Source organism: Saccopteryx leptura, chromosome 5, assembly GCF_036850995.1.
Source record: "Saccopteryx leptura isolate mSacLep1 chromosome 5, mSacLep1_pri_phased_curated, whole genome shotgun sequence".
NCBI lineage: Eukaryota > Metazoa > Chordata > Mammalia > Chiroptera > Emballonuridae > Saccopteryx > Saccopteryx leptura.
The window spans coordinates 74,403,060-74,426,995 of NC_089507.1; the positions used below are offsets into that span (position 1 = coordinate 74,403,060).

General features: G+C 35.9%; 1 pseudogene; it reads right to left on the reverse strand.

Annotated features, from left to right (window-relative positions):
• Window positions 1-382: 382 nt before the first annotated feature.
• Window positions 383-23,936, reverse strand: part of LOC136406513 (cofilin-1-like) — a 35,268-nt pseudogene continuing 11,714 nt past the window's right edge.

Sequence of the window (23,936 nt, forward strand, 5' to 3'; positions counted from 1 at the left end):
AGACAAACACAGAATCAGAGAATCAGTATTACAGTTAAAAGTTGACAGCTTGGGAAAGAGGAAAAACAGGTGGAAAGTTGAGGTGTATTAAAACAATATATAGCACCCTGCAGACGAAATTACCTGAAAGGGACTTGATCTACATCAACCCCTACAAAAATCAGAAGATCAAACCTGGTTTGGGAGGGCCAGATTCGACAACAATTGGGAGAGGAAGAAGGTCTAGGGGTGCGGTGGCAGTTTGGCAACTGGATGAAGGGATTGCCCTCCCTCTTCTGGGATCCCCTCAATCCTTTCCATCTGAAAGGAAGGGAGCAGCCTGCAACCCCCATAGGCAGGTCTGGAGCTGCCCCATGCCCCGGGCAGGGCACTGGGAGAGGGTTCACAAAAGCTTGCCCTCCAGGGAAATGACCTGCTCCCAGATTTTCTGCCAGAGTGCTGTGGTCCTTGACCTCCTTGAAGCAGTTTGCTTGCAGTTTGTGCTTGATCTCATAGGTCATTATGCTCTTAAGGGGTGCAGACTCGGACCCAGAAGACAAACACCAGGTCCTCTTTCTTACCCTCCTTGTTTTCATAGGTTGCATCACACAGGGTTTAGTGGCAGTTGTTGTCCGGCAGTATCTTGACAAAAATGGCCTAAGGGTCATCTACAGCCTGTCCACATCACCTACCAGGACCTTCTTGACCCCCTCTACTAAAAGGGGAAAGATTTATATAATCTGGAGAGAAACTAGAGTATGCCCTCCTCCAGAACGATCTTCTTGTCCTCACTCAGGCAGAAGAAAACTGCCTTCTTGCCTTTTTCCCACCTCCAGTGTGGAAGCCTTACAGACCTTCATGCCGTTGAGCACTTTCATGACTCTATTAGAGACAGCCGCAGCAAGGGCCCAGTGTGGAAGCCTTACAGACCTTCATGCCGTTGAACACTTTCATGACTCTATTAGAGACAGCCGCAGCAAGGGCCCAGGCTTCCCGGAGCGCAAGGGAGACAGCAAGAGCCTGAGAAGGAGAGAGCCACTCAGCTGCTGCCAGGACCCGACTTAACTGAGACAGTGCAGTTGTATTTCCAAGAAAAAGAAATAAATTATCTTTAACAGAACGTTATACTTTAAATGTATTTACCTGTCAAATATATCATTCATATTCTGAAAATAAATCTATAATATGGTTTATTCATGCTTTTTCTAATCAAGAATTCTTCCCAGCTTTTACAATCCCAAAGTAGAAATTTAATATCATAATGAATTCTAAATATATGTGGGCAAAATAAAACTGTCTTTAAATTATAACTTAGAACTAGATATTTTATGGATAACATACACTTTCCTTTTCTGGTATACTTGATCTCAGATCAAGAAAATTTAATATTTTATTTACCTAACACCAATTCGTTTTGTTTATGGATGAAAGTCATGATTTTACAACTTTTTTCAAATTCACAAATACTAAATTTCTTAGCAGCAGTCTACCAGCTTATTGGGCACCATTTTTTTTTCATCTACAAAATAAAGATTAATCAGTATATTGATTTTCCAAAAGAACTAATTGTGAACATCTATGTAATCAGCCGTTTTTCTGAAATCATTATCAAAGTTTAAATTTTACTACAGCATATTTTGCATAGCAATTATGCTCAGAGAAAAAAATTTTCTCATTTCTGTTCTAATTTCTTAATTATATAATCATCAAATTTCCATATAGACAGAAACAGAGGGAAATCATCATAAATGTACTATCAAATATCTACAATTATAAAGTCATTGATCCTCCAATTTACTTCTGCCATTGTGAGATATAAAACATACTATAACTTAACTGCCTTTTCAATTCCCTTTGAGTTGGTTTTTTGATGACAGAATTGAAATATGTTTTTTAAATATATTATGTACTTGATTAAAATTTATTTTCCCTCTGCAGTTAATATGAAGGTCATTCAGTGGAAAAGGACAAAAAAGGAGGAGAGGGATTAATAATGGTAGACAGAGTTTATATGCATTTTATTAGGGTAAGCAGATTATTAACACAATACTTATTTATGCCCCTGAGTGGTATACGTTAATATTTTAGCACCTGCCTCTGTAGTATAGAGCATTCAATCAGTGCTTTGGCTACTGTTTCTCTTCTTTTTTTCTTTTTTTTTTTTTCATTTTTCCGAAGCTGGAAACGGGGAGGCATTCAGACAGACTCCCGCGTGCACCCGACTGGGATCCACCCGGCATGCCCACCAGTGGGCGATGCTCTGCCCCTCTGGGGCGTCACTCTGTTGCATCCAGAGCCATTCTAGCGCCTGAGGCAGAGGCCACAGAGCCATCCTCAGCGCCCGGGCAATCTTGGCTCCAATGGAGCCTCGGCTGCGGGAGGGGAAGAGAGACAGAGAGGAAGGAGAGGGGGAGGGGTGGAGAAGCAGATGGGCGCTTCTCCTGTGTGCCCTGGCTGGGAATCGAACCCGGGACTCCTGCACGCCAGGCCGATGCTCTACAGCTGAGCTAACCGGCCAGGGCCTACTGTTTCTCTTCTTAATCATTGTACATATGAATAAGGGATAGAATGATACTGTGCTAACTCTATTTAATGTAATTTTCTTTTTTCTTATCTTTACTTACATTGTAAGTTATATATTTTAAAATTTTAAAATGTCAAGAATTGCACAACTGTGACAGGTAAATAACTCTACACCTTAAAAAAATATTTCTGTTTAAAAAAATCTTATTTGTTTGCCTTTAATCGTTCAAGTAGATTTTTTTCATTGGCTCTACTGGGCATGGGTATGTGCTTTAAACTGTTTATTGAAATGGTATTTTGTAATATTGGTAGAGTAAAGAAAAAAATCCATTAAACATTGATTATCACGCAGCACTACTTTAATGTTAATTTTTTTCAGTTTCTCTTATTTTGTTATTCACTTAATTTGTGTAGTGATTCTTGTTAGTTCTGTCATAGTAATTTCAGGGGACAAAACAGTAACCAACGTGATTTGGTCAGCAAGTTGTTTCTATGTAGATGTTCATATGATGTTTTCTATAAATAATAAAACTTTATAGTATAGTATGCTGTTCAAGAAGCTTAAATTTTCAGAGATTCTAAGAATTAAGTAGGAAATGGTCCTATAGATCATCTGCTCAGAGTGTATATTTTATAGATGAATATAGGCAAACTATAACCTGGAAATATTAAGTGATTTGCTGAGATCCACAATGTATGTCAAGGATAGATCAAACTTACATACTGAGTTATTTCTTAGAAACAAAGAATAGAAATAGGGGAATATAATTTCTGCTTAAGTGTTTAGAATTTTAATTGATATTATTGCCTTATTAAATGGCTATACTTCAGCTGGATAGATAAGGTGAAGGTGCTGTTTGAGCTTCCTTAAAGTCAATAATTTTATACGTTTACTCAGAATGCTGATTGACATAAATGGCCTCCCAAATATTTTCTAGTTCACTTGAATATTGAACTAGATCTTTGACTCAAATTTTTATGTGTGAAAATGTTTTTTTTAGAGCATATGAATTCAATTCAATACAATTATAACTCACCCGCATTACTCCAAAACATAAATGATCATTGACGGTGCCTTCAAAGGTAGCCATGAAAATATATTATGCCTACATTAATTGATTTCTGTGCATGTATTTACTCATAGGCTACTTTAAGCTCCGAAGAGTGTCAGTATGGTCCCCTTCACTGGTTACAGCTATATATATTTTTAAAGGACATAATTTAATCTTAATTTACTTTTTAATTTTCTGCTCACATATTTTACATTTCCAATTGTAATTTTAAGTGGTAAAAATAAAGTAAAAAGCCCTCATGTAATTTTGTTGTATTTTAAATTACTGTTTGTATATAGTAAACTAACATAGGTTATATAAAGAAAATATAGAAATGCTAAATAATTTACTTGTAGTCATAGCAAAGAGTGGCAACATGCTAAACAATAACATTTTAACATTATTACATTCTCTCTGTTTTCTATTTTTTTCTATGCAGAGGTATATGGAGGGAAAGATTGAGAGTTTGATAGTAAGATACCTTTTATACCTAAAATTACATAAGTACTTTTTTGTTGCCTAGATTTTGTATTGATAATGTTTAATCTTTAAAAGTTCATTAAAGGCCTGACCAGGCAGTGGTGCAATGGATAGAGTGTCAGACTGGGACGCGGAGGACCCAGGTTGGAGATGCCAAGGTTGCCAGCTTGAGTGCAGGTTCATCTGGATTAAGCAAAGCTCAACAGCTTGAACCCAAGATTGCTTTTTTGAGCAAGTGGCCATTTGGTCTGCTGTAGCCCTCTGGTCAAGGCACATATGAGAAAGCAATCAATGAACAACTAAAGTGCCACAACTATGAGTTGATGCCTCTGATCTCTCTCCTTTTCTGTCTGTCTGTCTCTATCTGTCCCTCTCTATAACTTTCTCTGTCTCTGTCACAAAAAAAAGTTTATTAAGGAACTCCATGAAAAGAATTGGCTCTATTTTAGAACAGGTGGTCTGCTCTGCAGCAGGAACCCACCTCCAGCCGTAGCACAGCCCACGCCGCCGCTACAGACAAAAAGCAGCTATTGCTCAGGGCCAGACATGGGCAGTGTCTTCCACTGGTCTGCACTGGGTTTTCTCCAGGGAAGCCCAGGGCTGGCACATTTTGTAGCCAGCTATGAAAAGCTTTGGTTAAGGAACAAACGACCCTTACTGACAGCATGTCCTAAGGGGTTGCTCATCACAGCGAGCCCAGCTGAGGCGACTTCTGCTCCCTGTGATCAGCACCAGCACAGCAGCTCGAGCCGGCCTGGGTGCTGGATATCCTGCCCCACTGGAATAGACTCCACAGGGGAAAGAAGAGAGGGTGGAACATGGACATTTAAAGTGTGGGTACCTGCAAACTATTGTTGGACTGGGTCAAAGGGTTTAGCCACTTTATAGGAGTCATAGTCAGTCCTAGAGGACAACTTTCTCAATCTTCCTCCCTGAGACCAGGGGCTCATCAGCTAAAAGAACTTCAGCAAAGAGGACTGTTGCTCCCACACAGTCTGAATCAGCTATTCATCTCATTGGGGAGAAATAGAATTGGAGTATCCAGCAGTGTCTGAAGGATTAGGCTCTGGAGTAAGGACCATTTTTGCCATATTGAGCTTCTGACCAAGAGACCCCTGAAGTAGGGGGTCCCGTTAACATTGTATTCCCAAACTCAACTGTCCTAACCCACCAAGCTTGCAGTCATTAAAGGTAGGTGCGGTGAGGCCAGTCTGAGCCCACACTATAGTGTTTCTACAGAAGCCTTTGTGAGAAGACCAGGATGCAAGAGGAGGTAGAGCAGCTGAAAAGTAGAGGCAAAACTTAATGAGCTAGGGGCATTTATGAGTGGCTGTCACCTCTAAGCAGGATAAATCTTATCCTTACACACAGGTTGGCCCCTCCAACACCACCCAGGCATAGAAAATGCAGACACAAACAGTGAACAGAGCAGTAGCTTCAGACAGGTAGCCCATAGTAAGTTACAAACAATGACTGTCACCAATTTAAGAAGACCCAGAACCAACACAACCACTACTGGGTAGCAAACGGCACCAGAGCTACACTCAACTAGTGACACAAGCTGCATGTCCAAAGGAGGAGTCTAGCAGGCACCAGACACTGTGGAGAATAAATACACCCTTTAGGACAGACACTGCACAGTGTCTAATACACATGATCAAGGTTGACCCTTAGAGCCAGCCAGACTGAAGGGGTAACCACACCCACAAAACAGCCAACTGCATTGAATGCTCATGTACAATAAGAGGGTTAATACTACCCTTAAGAATCATGCCTAGAGCAAAGAAATCAGGTTGCCTGGAGGTCATTACCACAAAACTTATCTTCCTCATAAAGATACCATGACAAATTTCAAAGTCAGAGAGCACTACCTAATACACAGACAAAATGGTAAGACAAAGATATGCAACCCAGGCCCTGGCCGGTTGGCTCAGTGGTAGAGCATTGGCCTGGTGTGCAGGAGTCCCAGGTTCAAAGCACCTATCTGCTTCTCCACCCCTCCCCCTCTCCTTCCTCTCTGTCCCTCTCTTCCCCTCCCGCAGCCAAGGCTCCATTGGAGCAGCGTTTGCCCGGGCACTGAGGATGGCTCTGTGGCCTCTGCCTCAGGCGCTAGAATGTCTCTGGATGCAACAGAGCGACACCCCAGAGGGGCAGAGCATCGCCCCCTGGTGGGTATGCCGGGTGGATCCCAGTCGTCGGGCACATGCAGGAGTCTATTCATTGTTGTGGTTAAGAAAGTGCAACTTCCTAGAATCAAATTTAAGCCTTTGGCTTTTGCTAATTATATGACTAAGCACATCATTAAGTTCTATATGTCTCAGTTATGTCATTAGCAAAATAAGAAGAACATCTACTTCAGAGATCTGTTATAAGAAATCAGTGAATAATGTATCAATAAGGTGCATAAAGCCCTTAGAGAAGTACATGGCATATTACAAGTATAAGTATGTTAGTTGTTATCAAAAACTATTTTCTGTACTTGGGACTTTATGTTAGAAATGATTCCAAGAAATATTAGTGGTTCAAAGTTTATTGTAATTTTGTCTTAACATGTTTTGCTAAAATATTTTTTTAAGAGAGCCACACCAAATACTATTTTATGCCTTATTAGCAAAATATAACTTTGACCTTAAACAGTATCTGGTATGTGTCCACTAATAACAGTTACTTGTAATTGTTGTTTCATAATTTCTTATACCTTCCACGTGTTATATATGTTATAACTTTGAGAATTTTCTAGGTGAAAACTAAAGTTTTCATTTTTATTCTATCTGACTGTAAGTAAAACTAAGTATGTAGAAATATGTTTATATGACAGTTGTTTTTTTCCCTTTGTGTTCTTTATTTGAGGACATTTAAGTGTGAGATATTCTCCATAACCTAGAAGTTTGATAAACATTTTTCTGTACTAACTAACCTTGTTTTTTATATCTTAGTTCTGCCAATGATGGGGTTTATTTTGGTATGCCATCAGATGAGTATTATTTTCTATACTTCCATGTGCCCTGTGCAACCTTTATCTAACAATTTCCATATTTTCACTTGCATTTTCTTCTTCTGTTCTCTTGTTCTTCCATCCCCTTAATTGTTCATGATCTCTCTATATTATTATCTTTTCTTGCTTCTCTATAACATTCCTTCACTTTCACTTTTTATGGTGGCCAGCTCCAGAAACCATGTTGTCAAACACTTTGCTACTTTCAAAAACATATTTACTTCCAAATAGTTGTAAGATATGCGTAAGAGGCAAAAATAGAATTATATTGCTAGAAACAAAGACATAAAGAACTGAGAAATTAAGTTGAAGTGGTATCTTGGAGCTATTTTGTAGATTGAAACACAAATACAGAACATATTTATTAAAGAAAAATCATTTAAGCTGGGAAATCATGGTTTAGAAATATTTGCCTAGGAGTTGTACGAACAAAAGAGATTGCAGACAGGGAGACCAATATTCAAGGCATAAGAGCTTGACTACAAGGGAAGATTGTTAATTACAATTATTAATATATAGTTATGCACTGTAGTACATTCTTGCCCTATAGTTATGCAACTTTCTTAACTGGAATCTTTTTTTTTTTGAGATCAAGGTTTATTATTTCTTTTCTTTTTCTGCTTTGCAATCTTTGCTGTATGGGTGGGCATACATATCTTTTAGGGAAAAATAACAAAGCAAAATCATATTTTTAGATTTAATGTGACTTAAATATTAATAGAGTTCTTTTTTAATTTTTTAAATTAATTTTAATGGTGTGGCATTAATAAATCAGGGTACATATGTTCAGAGAAAACATATCCAGGTTATTTTGACATTTAATTATGTTGCATGCCCATCACCTAAAGTCCAATTGTTTCCATCACCTTCTATCTGGTTTTCTTTGTGCCCCTCCCCCTCCTCCCACCCACTCCCTCTCCTCCTTTCTACGCCCCCCATTCCCGGTAACCACCACACTCTTGTCCATGTCTCTTAGTCTTGTTTTTATGTCCCTGGAATCTTCTTATGTCATCACCTGCAATCTCAACATTTTATTTTTTATCAAAGGTTTGTACCTTACTGGAACTAAACACAGTTTTTGAAACAATAAACTACTCTTTTTCCCAAACTAATTTTTCACTTCGTTGATGCAACACCACTGACCTAACTCTCTGTGCCTACTTGTCTACATCTTCTTTTTTTCTTGCTTGCTTTAATTGAATTTATTTAGGGTGACATTGGTAAATAAAATTATATATGTTTCAGGTATATAATTCTATAACATATCATCTGTATATTATATTATGTGTTCATCACCCCAAATCAAATGTTGGCTAGACTCCCCTTGATAGGCCTCTAAATAATTATGACATTTAAATATTTCTCTAGTCTGTATCTCTCCACTTTATTCCAGACTTATAGATCTCACCTCTTCTATGACATCTGTACTTGACTGTTTATTAGGCTCCTCTAACTCAACAGAGACGGAACAGAAGTATTTATTTCTTTTGAAATTTTTCTCTCTATAAACGTTTCTACTTCATTCAGTCAAGTGCGAAACTCTTCCTTAATTTCCCTCTGAACCCTTCCCAAAGCCAATCTATTATATCTTATCAGATTTTACGTCCAAATATATACTCTATATATCCACTTTTCTTTATCTCCACTGATATCATCCAAGAAGTCCCCTAGACTTTTACAATAATTTTTTGTTCTACTTGCATCTTTTCTATTTCTAGTTTATTTTCCATGTAGAATCCACAGTTATCTTTTAGAAATATAATTTTTACATTTCTGTTTAATTTTTTTACATCTTTACATTGTATTTAGAATAAAATCCTAAAACCTAATGTAGCCTGTGAAGACCTACATAAGCTGCCTTCCAAGTACCTCTTTGACTTCACTCACTACCTGTGCTGTGCCATTATTCATTAAGCTCCAACCACAGCAGCCTCGTTTAGAGTCCTCTTATTCTCAAATCTGAATTTGGCCAGTATCCTTCCACTCAGTAATACCTTTGTCCCTTTGCATCAAAGATTCTTTTTCTCAGGTTGTCCTATGACTCCCAGTTAGAAACTTTTTGCCAATCATATCTCAGCTCAAATACTCATCAGAGAAACCTTCCCTGAATATCTTTTCTAAACTTTAGTATTCTTACCCTTTCTTCCTTCAACCTCCAATCCATTATTCCACAACAGACTCACTTTTATTGAATAAATTATAGTTTGGATAAATAAACGTTTCCTTCCTCATTTTGATAAAATCTATATTATAGTTCTAAAAGTGGAATCTTTGTCCAACTTTAATATAAGTATATATTTTATATTTTCTTGCCAATAATAACAGATTCTTAATGTCTTCAATTCTTTTTAGAGATTTGGACCCCAAATACCCCAAATCACTATTGTTTCAAATGCTAAAAAAAAGAAAAGAAAAACTCTTGTTTTTTTGAATATATCTTTCCTCCTTAATTTCAGATTTCTTTCCATTGTTGACCATGTCCCTTTAAAACTATGTGATCTCGGAGCTCTGCATTTTCTTAATCTCACGCATCCTAGATCAAATAAAACCTATTTAAAGCTGGGTAGTAATATTTTGACAGGATAGTGAATGTATTTGGTACCCAAAGATGAAAAACTAAGAAGAAAAAAAAAGAGAAAGTAAAATCTAGTACCATTATCAGAAATTAACTAGTTTAATTAACTTGGAATGTGAAGTACCCAATGGACACTTCAAAATAAGGATGAGTTTGGGAGAAATAGACAGGAGATACAGATTTTGAAAATCTCTGTATTAATATTATAATTCAATATGTGGATATAAAAAGTACCCAAATAAAATGTATATGGGGATATTGAGGTCTAGTCTTCTACAACCAAGTAGTCAGAGGAGGATACTGCAAACAAAAGAACAAAAATAATAGCATCAAAGAAGCTAAGAGGATAGAATTTTTTGAGATAGAAAAGTTCTCATTTTCCTTCTTCTTTATTCAATTCCCTTAATGTGGTGTCTCTTCAGTGATCAGAACTCAATGCTTCAAAAGTATTTTGGAATATAGTGAAGATTTTAGATTACTGAATACCAGTTAATCAGAATTTCCGGGGTTAGTGTTTCATAAATCAGAGTTTTCAATTAAACCAACTTATTCTGAGGCATGTGAAAGTCAAAGAAACACTGCTACAAAAATTACTTCAAATGCCTTTACCAGGCAGTGGTGCAATGGATAGAGCATCAGACTAGGGTGCAGAGCATCCAGGTTTGAAACCACGTGGTTGCCAGCTTGAGCGCAGGGTCACTGGCTTGAGTGTTGGATCATAGACATGACCCCTAGTCGCTGGCTTGAGCAAGGGATCACTCGCTCTGCTGGAGCCTTCCCCAGTCAAGGCATATATGAGAAAGCAATCAATGAAAAAGTAAGGTACCGCAACAAAGAATTGATGCTTCTTATCTCTCTCCCTGTCTGTCTGTCCCTATCTGTCCCTCTCTCTATCTCTGTCACACACAAAAAAGAAAGAAAGAAAAACCTAGATACTCTTCAGAATGGATTTTTGATAGTTTCTGGGAGACAAAAGTTAGACTACAAAAGATTAAGTAGAGAGTGAATAGTGAAGTAGTCGATATCATACATGTGGATTCTTGGCAGTGAAAAGAAAAAATATATAATTGCATCGAGAGGTTTCAGTAAAAGAGATTTTTTTTCAAAATTGAATAATATAAAGGCAACAAAAAGCAAAGCTAAACAGAAAAATTGAATATATAAATATTAGCTTTAGCAAATATATATTTTTTAATTTGAAGGACAATTTGATGGCTTAAGTTATTTTACTTTCATTTTTAATTTTTGTTATAAATTTTTCAATATGTTTTTATTAAATTTCTTGGTTGATTAAATAGGTTTCAAGTGTACAATTCTATAATATACCATCTGTATATTGTATTGTGTGTTCATCGCCCATAGTTTAGTTATCTTCTTTCAACATTTATCTCCCCTTTATCCTTTTCTACCTCCCCCCAGCCTCCACCCCCAGGTAATCACCACACTCATGTCTGTGTCTATGAGTTTTAAAAAATATATTAACTGCCTGACCTGTGGTGGCGCAGTGGATAAAACATTGACTTGGAATGCTGAGAAGGCCAGTTTAAGGCCCTGGGCTTGCCCAGTCAAGGCACATATGGGAAAGTTGATGTTTCCAATTCCTCCCTTGTCTCTCTCTCTCTTTCTCTCTCTCTCCTCTACCTAAAAAAAATCAATAAATAAAATATTAAAAAATATATATTTATTTATGTAAATTTTTTTCTATTCACTTTTTTTTTTTTTTTTTGCATTTTTCTGAAGCTGGAAACAGGGAGAGACAGACAGGCTCCCACATGAGCCCGACCGGGATTCACCCGGCACGCCCACCAGGGGTGACGCTCTGCCCACCAGGGGGCGATGCTCTGCCCATCCTGGGCGTCGCCATGTTGCGACCAGAGCCACTCTAGCGCCTGAGGCAGAGGCCACGGAGCCATCCCCAGCGCCCGGGCCATCTTTGCTCCAATGGAGCCTTGGCTGCGGGAGGGGAAGAGAGAGACAGAGAGGAAGGCGCGGCGGAGGGGTGGAGAAGCAAATGGGCGCTTCTCCTGTGTGCCCTGGCCGGGAATCGAACCCCGGTCCTCCGCACGCTAGGAATTTTTTTCTAAAAACAGGTCAAATTTGATTGCATATATTTCATATAACAGACAATATAATATTTCTGTAGGAGATTGGTTAAAATCATGATTGACTGAATTATTTTCAATTACATCTTCACAAATATTGCTTTATCTGATTTTTAAATACAATATTCACCTCACATAAATGACAGATCTGATGTATTATTTTTTTGCATATGTTACTCTTTGCAGATTTGGATAATAAAAAAATATTTTTAGTTGATCAATCAGGTATTTATGGAATACAGTTATGTAGTTCCCTGCAGAATCAAAAGTCTAAGAGGTGATTTTTATTTTCAAAGAACTTAAAGCCTATGGAGGGAAAATAAGTGATAATAGCTAACATTTACTGAACATTCATACAGACTTCTGAACTTTCTTTATCTCAATCCTCACAGTTATGCAGTGAGGAAAGCAAATTTATCAGCATTATCTCTATGTTGCAGATGAGGGGACTGAAAAACAAAAATTAAGTAAATTGCCAGGGTCATAGAGCAAGTAAGGGAAAATGGAGGTTAAGCTCAGAGTCCTCCTTTCACGATTGAATCGTTTCATTCTATCAACTTAGACGGGAAAACACCAGTGCAAATGAAAAGATATATAATTTGCTATTAATGTGGAGAGGCAATTTATCCCTTACTACAGAATTATATAAAGTAATTTTTATGCTCAGAGAGAGAGAAAATTATAAACTGAATAGTTGAGGTTATTTCATAAGGAATTAGAGATGTGAGAATTTGCAAAGAACAAAAGTGAGTATGACTCCATAACTCACCTCTGCTTATTTTATTACTTTGCATGCTTTTTTTAAACAAAAATAATAATAATTCCAAGATTGGTCCACAGCAGTATTTTGTTTTGCTTTGTTGTTTGTTTGTTTTTAGTTAGAGAGAGAGATAGAGATTGAGGAACAGACAGAAAGGGAGAGAGATGAAAAGCATCAACTCATAGTAGTGGCACCTAAGTTGTTCATTGATGGCTTTATCATCTGTGCCTTGACCAGGGGCTTCCAGCCAAGCCAGTGACCCCTAGCTAAGCCAGCAACCTTGGGCTCAAGCCAGTGACTATGGGGTCATATCTATGATCCCACGCTCAAGCCGGTGACCTTGCTCTCAAGCTGGTGAGCCTGCGCTTAAGCCAGTGAGTGATATTGGGTTTTGAATCTGGGTCCTCAGTGTCCAATGCCAACACTCTATCCACAACACCACCATCAGGTCAGGCCAGAGCAGTGTTTTCCAACTGCCATTCTGCAGACTGGTGCCAACCAGAAACTTTGTGCTAGTTCACGTTCACTACCCTAATGTTGTAAGAAGATTATAGAAAAACACTGGTCTAGAATATTCTTTTTTACATTGTACTTCATTATTTATTTGAATTTTGCTCTATTCTCTCTCTCTCCCTCTGCCTCCCTCTACCTCTCATTTTAACACAGCTCCTTGAGATCTATTCCTTTCAATATGAATAATTGAAATGTTATCTGTTGCACGAATATCAAAACAAATCTGGTGGAACAGTTTAACATAACTGCTATAATCCTACTTAAAAAGAGCAAATGGGGCCTGACCTTTTAGATGGTTCTGAGTTTGTAAAATTAGTCCTAGGAATTGCTTTTCTTTATAAATGATAGTTACCCCTAAGGCATGATATTTTGGGGGTTTCATTAAACCTGATATGCTGTGTGATTTCCATATTTCATCTACTTTGAGATTCCAACATTGCCCAGCACTGCTTAACCCAGAAACAGGTGTTCTCTCAGAGTGTGTAAAGGTTCACCCTTCTTCTAAGGTCCTGTGCTGACTCTCCACACAGACATATCCCTCTTTTCTGGTACTGAGACTTGAAATCTCCAAACTGTGCAGAGGTCAGAACTCTGACTAAAATGAAACTGCAGCAAACTCAGATGCCCAGTAGTAAATGAATAGGTAAATGTATTTATTTGCATCTGCTAAGACAGAGATTTTCAACCTGTGTGCCACAGTACACTGGTGTGCTGTAAGAACTTTTAAAACATGCATAACTATTTAGTCAGGGGCACTAATCTCTTTTCCTTTAGATTATTAATTTAAAACATGACAAAGGCCAACACAACAAAAGCAAGTCTGGTGTGAGTGAATCAAAATTATACTATTTTTTTTTTGATCAGCTGTGGTGGCAGAGTCACTTCCCTTCTCCAGAATCTTGCTCATGCTTCTTAACATAATGAAGGCAGGTTTTCAAAAGAGAACAGAATAGTGCAAGGCCTCTTGTGTTTAGTCTCTCAGATGGAATAACATGATTTTCCTGACATTTTTTGAATAAGCCACATCACAAAACTAGCATAGATTATACCTCATAATGGGAGGAATTGCAAAGGCACATTGAAAAAATAGGGCAGGCAAAGAAACTGTGCTTATATTTTCAATATTATGCATCTCTGATAACCCTCAATCTCTCTTCCAAACTTCTAAACTATATGGGTTCTGAGGCAATAGTAGTTAAAAAGTTATGACGATGGTTTTTTACTTGTTTTAGGCTGAGACAAAAGCAACTGGTAATGGACTTGCCCTTCTTCAAAAACAATTATGAAACTGGTCAAATAAATCTAGCAAAATTTTCCACATACTGAAAAATAGGCCGTTTGGCTGTCAGCTGTGGCAACAAGGTCACTTTTATAATCCAGGAGCCTAGCTCATGCTTGTCTACATTGTGACGTTAGGCTTCATCATGGCCCAAATAATGGCCCATGTAATTTCAACTTTTCCTGGACCAATGCTATGAGGCTCATAACTCTTCACTCTTCAGATAAACGTGACTTTTGTGCGTCCCATGAAGTCCAGAGCACTCAGGTTGCTCTAGGTAACAGTAGTCTTATGCTTTTCACTTCAAACCCTTGGTTACTCATATTTACATGAGCCTGAATTCATGTCTCTAAATATGCTACACTAAGTAAACTGACTGTATTAAGTAGGGGCTTTTATACTGATTTCATTTTCAAGTTTAGTATAAAACTTTCCCTAATTTCCCAGCCGTTTTAACATTAGAAAAGTTGAGAATGAGGGGTATTCTTTACTTGATACTTTTCCATACCCTTTTAAGTACCCGTATCCTTCAGGTTAACAATTAATTACTCTCTGATCTGTTTGTGTCCGTTTCTTGGCTCTAGATTTTTTTTTTCTTAACAGTGAAAAGTCTACTGGTTCTTAATTTTGGATAACCAAATGACTGATTTCAGCTGACCACCACAGACTCAAAAAAGTTAATTCAGATTTTTATTACTTGTCCTAGGGGATTGGATTCCATTATGGTAGGAGACAATTACTTAACAAAATGATCCTGACTTTAGAGAATATCAGTACTAGTAAGCAGTTGGAAAGACAGTTTCTGGGTACAGCCTAGAGATGGCAAGTGCCAGCCACTCTCATTCTGCTTAGGGTTCATTCTGGCTACTGAGAAGGAATAAGACCCTAATATGTGTAGAGGCATCATTTGGTTATGAAAAGACAGCAATAAATGAGCTCTGTTTTTATTTTACTTATCTGTAAAAATTGTCAAAGATATATATGATTGTTCTGCTATACTTATCTAACCATAGGTTTGACCATTGTGTATCTGTGACATGAGAAATACTGGTAAGGTAAAACCAATATTTTCCATATTTGTGAGTTGCATCAGGATTTAACTTATTTGAATGTATAGAAACGGAATCTATCCTATCTCACTACTAGTTCATTAAGAAAAACTGAAGCCTGAGCTGGTGGTGGAGCAGTGGATAGAGCATCGGCCTGGGACACTGAGGAACCAAGTTTGAAACACTGAGGTTGGCAACTTGAACCCAAGGTCACTGCCTCTGCTGGAGCCCCCCAGTCAAGGCACATATGAGAAAGCAATCAATGAACAACTAAGGTGCTGCAACTATGAGTTGATGCTTCTCATTTTTCTCCCTTCCTGTCTGTCTGTCCCCCCTTCTCTCAAAAAAATAATTAGCAAGTATTTTTGTATTTTATTGTATTATTATAGTGCTAATAACATTCTCAGTAATAAATATTTTGTATTGTTTTGACAGAAACTTCAGGGTATTAGTACCCAATAACCAATTAGAACTACTATAAAACTGAAGCTGGTACTTGGGAACACTAAATAGATTCAATTAAAAATTAATACCTAAAACTGCAAGCAAAAAGAAAAAGTTCTATGGTTAATAATTTAGCATAAATTTCCTTATCTGAAAGAATTGATTAGTATTTTTCTTTTCTGTATATATTCATTCTAATTAATATAGTTTTAACTATGATAATAAAATAAGCTTAATCCTTGCCTTGAACAACTTTAATACAGAAAAAATGTGTCTGTGATCCACTATTATAAGATTTTTGCTATGTCTTATAAAAATTCAACTTCAACTTTTATTTTAAAGTGCAAAATTTTATTAAATGGTTTCAAAATACTTAAATAATATGATGCCATTTTCTTCTTTTTTTTTTTTTAAGTGAGAGGAGCAGAGTTACCAGGGCCAACACCGAACCAATCAAGCCACTGACTGCGAGAACGGAAGAGAGAGAGAAAGGGGAGCAGGAGGGGAAAAGAAGAAGATGGTCACTTCTCATGTGTGCTCTGACTGGGGATGGAACATGCCAGACTTTATCCACTGAGCAACCGGCCAGGACCCATGACTTTCTTTTTCAAAAAGAGGAAAGTAAAAATTCTAAAGCCTTATTGAAATTTGAGGAAGGACCAAAGAAGACCCTTATGTAAAACACAAAAGGAAGGTATAAAAAAACCCAAGATTTTACAGGTGAAATAAACAGGGGTGTGTGTGTGTGTGTGTGTGTGTGTGAGAGAGAGAGAGAGAGAGAGAGAGAGAGAGAGAGAGACTGTATGGATATACACTGTAGAGATTATTTTATCTCTTCATAAGCAGCAGCATTGAAGAAGTATAACAGAACTTTCCACTTTGACATACAATATTTTATTTTCAAATTCTCCAAATAAGAAAATTTGGTATTGAATTTCATAGATTACAAAAGATTATCAATGCTATCTTAGATAATGTGTGAAATTCCAATTACTCCTTTACGTATAAAAGAAGGTAAAGACAAGTGGAAACTGTCTAGGTTGTATCTGTGGTTTCCTCCCGAAGATAGAAGGTTCTCTTTCCAAAGATTTCTTTACGCTGTAGCTTGAAGGTGGGAAATAGAAATCTCATATGCCGTGTTACTGATAATTCTACAAACATAATTGATGGGAAAGCCCTCCCTCCTTCGACAAGCAGAAACATCAATTTGTTTTTATTATGAAGTTGAAATCTTGTTGCATCTTTCAATTTTTATTTTTTTTCTTTCTAGTTTTCAACAGAGATTTATAGAGATCAAGAAAATAATAATCAACATTACTCATTTCTTTAAAAGGAAAACTTTTCCAATATTTAGATAAATTTGTTGCCCTAAAAATGATTTTCTTAAAAAATAGAAACTGTAACCATCCACTAAAACAAGATTTTAAAGACATTTTGTTTGTCCAAGAAGGTAACAGTATATTTGTCTTTAGATATTTGCAATTATACTTCTTGATTTTTGGTAATCACACTATATAGTCAACAACTTAATTATTCAACATCTTATTACCAACTTTTTTATGTTCTTTTCCTTTGCAAAGGATTTTGTCCCGTTGTGGATAATGTTCTATTATTCCTTATCTCTGGATACCACTGGTCTGATTTCTGTCTTTATAGTTTTGTCTTACACTAAATATCATTAGATTATATAGCATGCAGACTTCAGTGCCTGGCTTCTTTCTCTCTTTATATGCTTTTGAGATTCATCCATACTATCATATGTATTAGGAGTTTGCTCCCTTTTTATTATTAAATATTATTATACTGTATAAATGTACAACAGTTTGTTTACTCACTGAATTTGGATATTTGGGTTGTCTCCAATTTTGATCAATTACACATAAGGTAACTCTAAATATTCATACACAAGTCTAATTTTGGACAGGTGCTTTTATTTCTCTTGGGTAACTACACAGTGAGATTCCTGTGTCTAAAGACTTTGTATTTAACTTTGTAAGAAACTGCTGAACTGCATGCAAAATGGCTTTATCATTCTGCCTTCTTACCAGCAATATATGACATTTTCACTTGCTCCACATCATTGATTTCTTTCCATAGAGAAATATAGATTTGTTGTTTTAATATATATTTACCATTCATATTTCTGGTGAAAGTGTCACTTTAAATATTTTGCCCATTATTTTTCAATTACTGTACATTATCTTTTTGGAGCATTTTTTTTTTTTACAGAAACAGAGAGAGAGTCAGAGAGAGGGGTAGGCAGGGACAGACAGACAGGAATGAAGAGAGATGAGAAGCATCAATCATTAGTTTTTCGTTGCAACACCTTAGTTGTTCATTGACTGCTTTCTCATATGTACCCTGACTGTGGGCCTTCAGCAAACCGAGTAACCCCTTGCTTGGGCCAGTGACATTGGGTCCAACCTGGTGAGCTTTTTGCTCAAACCAGATGAGCCCACACTCAAGCTGGTGGCCTCGGGTTCTCAAACCTGGGTCCTCTGCATCCCAGTCCAACGCTCTATCCACTGCGCCACTGCCTGGTCAGGCCTTTTTAGAGCAATTTTAAGTTCACAGCAAAACTGAGTGGAAGGTACAGAAGATTGCTATGTACTCCCCACCCTATATATATTGTATATATATATATAGTTGCCTTCACAATCAACATCCCACACCATTTTCAAATTTATTCTTCTTTCTTAAAATGTTTTTCCTGCATAAATTTTACCATTAGCTTGTCAGTTTCTAGAAAAATGGCTGCATTATTTTTTTGAGTAATGGTGACTTTATGAATCAATTTGTAGGGAATGAAGACCTTAAGAATATTGAGTCCTTTAATCCATGAACAAACATACATCTCTATTTATTTACATCTTCCTTAAATTATGTAAGTTTTGTAGTTTTCATAATGAAAGTCTTGCACATATTTTGATAGTTATACAAATTAGAAAGGTATAAATATTTTAAAAATGGTTTTAATGTTCTTAAGAATAGAATTTATTCTATTGTAAATTATATATTTAAATTTAACTTCACTTTGTAATTGCTAGTTTATAGAATTATAATTGATTTTTGTACATTGACCTTATATCCAGCAACCTTCCTTCTTCTACTTTTTAGCTCAAATAGTCATGTAGTAGATATTTGAACATTTTCTTCAGTCATACTTATATTGTCTATGAATAAATGAGTTTTATATCCTCCTTTGCAATCTATATGTATGTATTCCTTTTTCTTGCCTTTGGCACAAGTCAGGTACTCCAGAACACTTGAATATAAGTGAGAAGAGTAGAAATCCTTACTTCTTTGCAATATTTGGGAGAAAGCATTAGATCTTTCACTACTAAGCATGATATTAATGTAAGATTTTTCACAGATGACTTTGAGGTCAGTAAGAAAGTTCCACTCTACTTGTGTTTGCTGAAAGTTTTCATCAAATTACATCACATATTGCAATGACCATGTGTTTTTTTCTTCTTTTGGTTTATTGATATGGTATATTATTATATTGGTTGATTTTGACTGATGAATCAGTTTACCTTACATAGATAAGCTCTCTTTGGTTATGAAGTATATCCTTTTGTATATATTGCTGAATTTGTTTTGCTACTATTTTGCTAAGGACTTATATGTGCATTTTTATCAGTAAATTTGTTCTGTAGTTATTTTCTTCTTGTGTTTTTTCATTGTTTTCTCATTGGAGTAATGCTGACCTCATAAAATGAGTGGGAAACTGTTCACTCCTCTTCCATGTCCTGAAAGATTTGTAAAGAATTGGACTTATTTCTTAAATCTTTGGTATAATTTATCATCTGCTTCTGAGGTTTTTTTTTGTGAGAAGACTGAGTTTTCTTTATATTTACTTACTTAACAGCATGACTAAATGATTATTAATTTTATTGATATTTTTCAAGAAACCAGCTTTTAGAGTCATTGGTTTTCTCTATTTTTTTTTCTCTTTTAAATTTCACTGTTGCCTGACCAGGCGGTAGTGCAGTGGATAGAGCATCAGACAGGGAAGCACAGGATCCAGGTTGAAAACACTGAGGTCCCAGGCTTGAGCGTGGGCTCAACTGGCTTGAGTGCTGGATCACCAGCTTGAGTGCAGGGTCACTGGCTTGAGCATGGGATCATAGGCATGACCACAGGGTCGCTGGCTTGAGCTCAGTGGTCGCTGGTTTGAAGCCAAGGTCACTGGCTTGAGCAAGGTGTCACTCGCTCTGTTGTAGGCCCTTGGTCAAGTCACATATGAAAAAGTAATCAATGAACAAGTATGTGCCACAACAAAGAAATGATGCTTCTCATCGCTCTCCCTTTCTGCCTGTCTGTTCCTCCTTGTCACTCTCTCTGTCTCTGTCTCTCTTGCTAAAAATAAACAAATAAATAGGTAAATAAATAAGTAATGTTTTCTTCCCTGATTTTTATAAATCTCTTTTCTGCTTCTTATGGCTGTAATCTGCTCTTTTTTTCCTATTACCATAGATAGAAGCTTAGATTATTTGTTTGATGCTAATTTATTTTATTTATTCATAACTTTTAGTATTCTTTTTTTCCTAAGCATTGCTTTAGCTTTGTCCCATAAATTTTGATATCTGTGTCTTTGGTTTTATACAATTCTAATATTTTATAATTTCTCTATGTTTTTCCTTTAAATCATGAGTGTTTTAGAAGTATTTTCTTTAATTTTTAAATATATTTTATTTTCTGAATATTATTGTTTTACTGATTTCTACCATACTTTCTATTGATTAATACTTCTAAATCTGTTGAAGTTGGCATTATGACCCAGAAAAGTTTTTATCTTGATGAATCTTCCCTGAGCATTTGAAATAAATATGCATTTTGCACAGAGGTGAATTTAACAGTGGGCGCACTGGGCAGCACGCCCTGGGCTCTGACATCTGAAGGGCCCCACAAAACCCCAACTTTACACTTTTTTCTAATGTAAGGGGCCCAATATTTTTTTTCTGTGCCCAGGGCCTCAATCGACCTAAATTCACCTCTAATTTTGCAGTTATTGAATAGACTGCAGTTCTTGAGTATTAATGTCAATCAAGTCATTTGATAAATAGTGATGCTCATGTCTTCTATATTCTTACTTATTTGTTTACTGTGTCTATTGATTATAAAGAAAGCCAGTGGTGGGATTCAGCCAGTGCACACTGGTTTGGCAGGACTGAAGCCAATTTTTTATTGTGTCCAGTGAACCAGTTGTTATAATGGCACTTGTAATCAGGGTTCTCTATAAGGTGGGTAGCTGCCCAATGTGGAAATCACAAAATTACATACCTTTCTTTTTTTTAATGTTCATATGCACAATAGAGAATTCTAAGAACCCATAGTAATGCTAATTCTGTCCATAGGTAAAGGAATGAGATCCTACTCCTACAGTGAAAAGATGGTTAAGGATGAATCACACAGCAGATGATGCTCAGATAAAAATGAAGAAAATTGCAAATGAGACATCAATCAAAAAGCAATATGGAAATATCTTAAATAACAGTTTGTTTTTTGTCAGGTATTATTTAATATTTTTCATTAATATTTTAAAACTATTTCTTATAATCTATACTTGTGTACCTCTTCTATTGTTCTTATTTAAGTATTAAATGAATGAAATAGGCCCTAGCCGGTTGGCTCAGCGGTAGAGCATCGGCCTGGCGTGCGGGAGTCCAGGGTTTGATTCCAGGCCAGGGCACACAGGAGAGGCGCCCATCTGCTTCTCCACCCTTCCCCCTCTCCTTCCTCTCTGTCTCTCTCTTCCCCTCCCGCAGCCAAGGCTCCATTGGAGCAAAAGATGGCCCGGGCACTGGGGATGGCTCCTTGGCCTCTGCCCCAGGCGCTAGAGTGGCTCTGGTCTCGACAGAGCTACGCCCTGGATAGGCAGAGCATCGCCCCCTGGTGAGGCGCATGCGGGAGTCTGTCTGACTGCCTCCCTGTTTCCAGCTTAAGAAAAATACAAAAAAAAAAAAAAATGGATGAAATAATAAACTACCTTTGGGTATATATATTTTTTATACTTAAAAAGGTCATTAGGGCAGAGAACCAGTTATTAAATTATTTGAATCCCACCACTGGAGAAAGTTGTGTTAAGTTCTACAACTAACTACATTTGTCTATTTCTATGCTTTTAAAATTTATTGATTGATTGATTTTAGTGAGAGAGGAAGGAAGAGAGAGAGAGACAGGAACATTGTTCCTGTAGTTGCCCTCTCTGGGATCAAACATGCAACCTCTGCACTTTTGGGACGATGCTCCAACCAACGGAGCTATCAGGCTAGGATTCTATGCTTTTTTTATTTTTTTTTAAGTTCTATCAGTGTTTTTTAACATATTTTGAAGTCTTGTCAAGTTCATACAAATTTAAGTTTGTTGTATCTTCTTAAAATTTTTTTATCATGATGTGATGTTATTTATCAAAACTAGTCATTCTTCTGAAGTCTATATTTTGTCATAGTTTGAACCACTTAACATTCTTTTGATTAATGTTTGCATGACATACCTATTTTGATCCTTTTATTTTAACCTATCTGTATAGATATATTTAAAATGGGTTCTTTATAGGTAGTATATAGTTAAGTAGTGCATTTTTTATCCAGCTTTTCAATTTCTATGTATAACTTTTCATGTTTAACTTAATAATTATTTTATCATTTAATTATTAAGTTTTATTATTTATGTTTAAGTAATTGTATGGTTTGATTTTAATTTTACTAATTTTCTCTTTGTCCTTTCAGTTCATTGGTCTTGTGTCTCCTAAGTCCCTATTTTTTCTTTTAGTTTAAATAATTATTTTTTATTATTACATTTTATCTCAAGTTTTGGCTTATTGTTTTTTATCTCTTTTAAAATTGTGTTATTGGTTGATTTTTGGTTTATAATATTATATTTAACTTCACACAATATACTTCAAAAATACTGCATGCTCTGCTTTTTTCTTTCTTTCTATCTTTTATGCTATTTTTATCATAGATTTTACTTCTACATTGGTTATAAATCTTATATGTCTTGCTATTATTTGTAATTTAAACAATCAATTATTTTTAAAAAGATTACAAAAGATAAAAATATATCTTTTATGTTTACTTTTTATTTTACTTTTCTGGTGCTTTTTATTTTTTTCTATAAACCCAACTTTCTTATTCATATCATGCATCTTCATCCTGAAAATCTACCTTTAAGATTTCTTGTAATAGAAGTTTTATGGAAATAAATTCTATCAGCTTTTGTTCATCTGAGAAGTGTTTCTTTCATCATCATTTCTGAAAGATATTTTATTGGGTTTAGTGTTCTAATGATGGATTCATTTTCCTCCTGTAGTACTTTATAGATTTCATCCCATTGTATCCTGGCTTGCATAATTTTTTGATGGGAAGTATGTTATAATTTTTATTTTTGTTTCTTTGTATAAGATGTTTCTCTGGTTGTTTTCAAGATTGTTTTTATTTTTTTTATTTTTCTCTTTTAGCAGCGTATTTATGATATGTAAATTGTGTTGTTTGTATGTGTTTTTACTTTTTTAATATCCTGTTTGGAATTCTCTGAGGTCTTGGATCTTTGGTTTATTGTCTCTTATGATATATGGAAAATTATTCTTCATGATCTTTTCTTTACCTTTCTCTTTATTTTCCTCTGTAAATCAAAGCACAAAAATTAGACCATTATTTATTATCCCACAGTTCCTGGAATGCTCTTCTCAGTTTGTTTTCTTTTATTTCTTTCTCTTTATGTTGTATTTTAAATAATTTATATCAATATACCATTAATTTTGCAGAAGTTTTTACTCGGGTATGTCATGAACATCATAGTAATTATTTATTTTGGATATCATGGGTTTTGGGAGTGATGGAGGTGATTTTTTTATTTGAATCCTTTTAAAAAAAATTTATTCTCATTATTTATTTTAAATATATATTGTAATGATTTTAGACAGAGAGGAAGGGAGAGAGAGAGACTGCATCCTTTAACACATTAAATCATAGTTACATAGTTTAACACATATAAAACCCCTGACTGATAATTTTAACATTTGAGTAATTGTTCGATCTGTTTCTGTTGATTGCATTACCTCAGGGCAATGCCTTTTTTTTTTTCTTACTATTTTGTTTGTCCTGTAATCTTTGAATAAATACTGAACATTGTCAATTGAAGAACAGCAGAGTCTGAGGTGAAAAGCATTTATGTCATT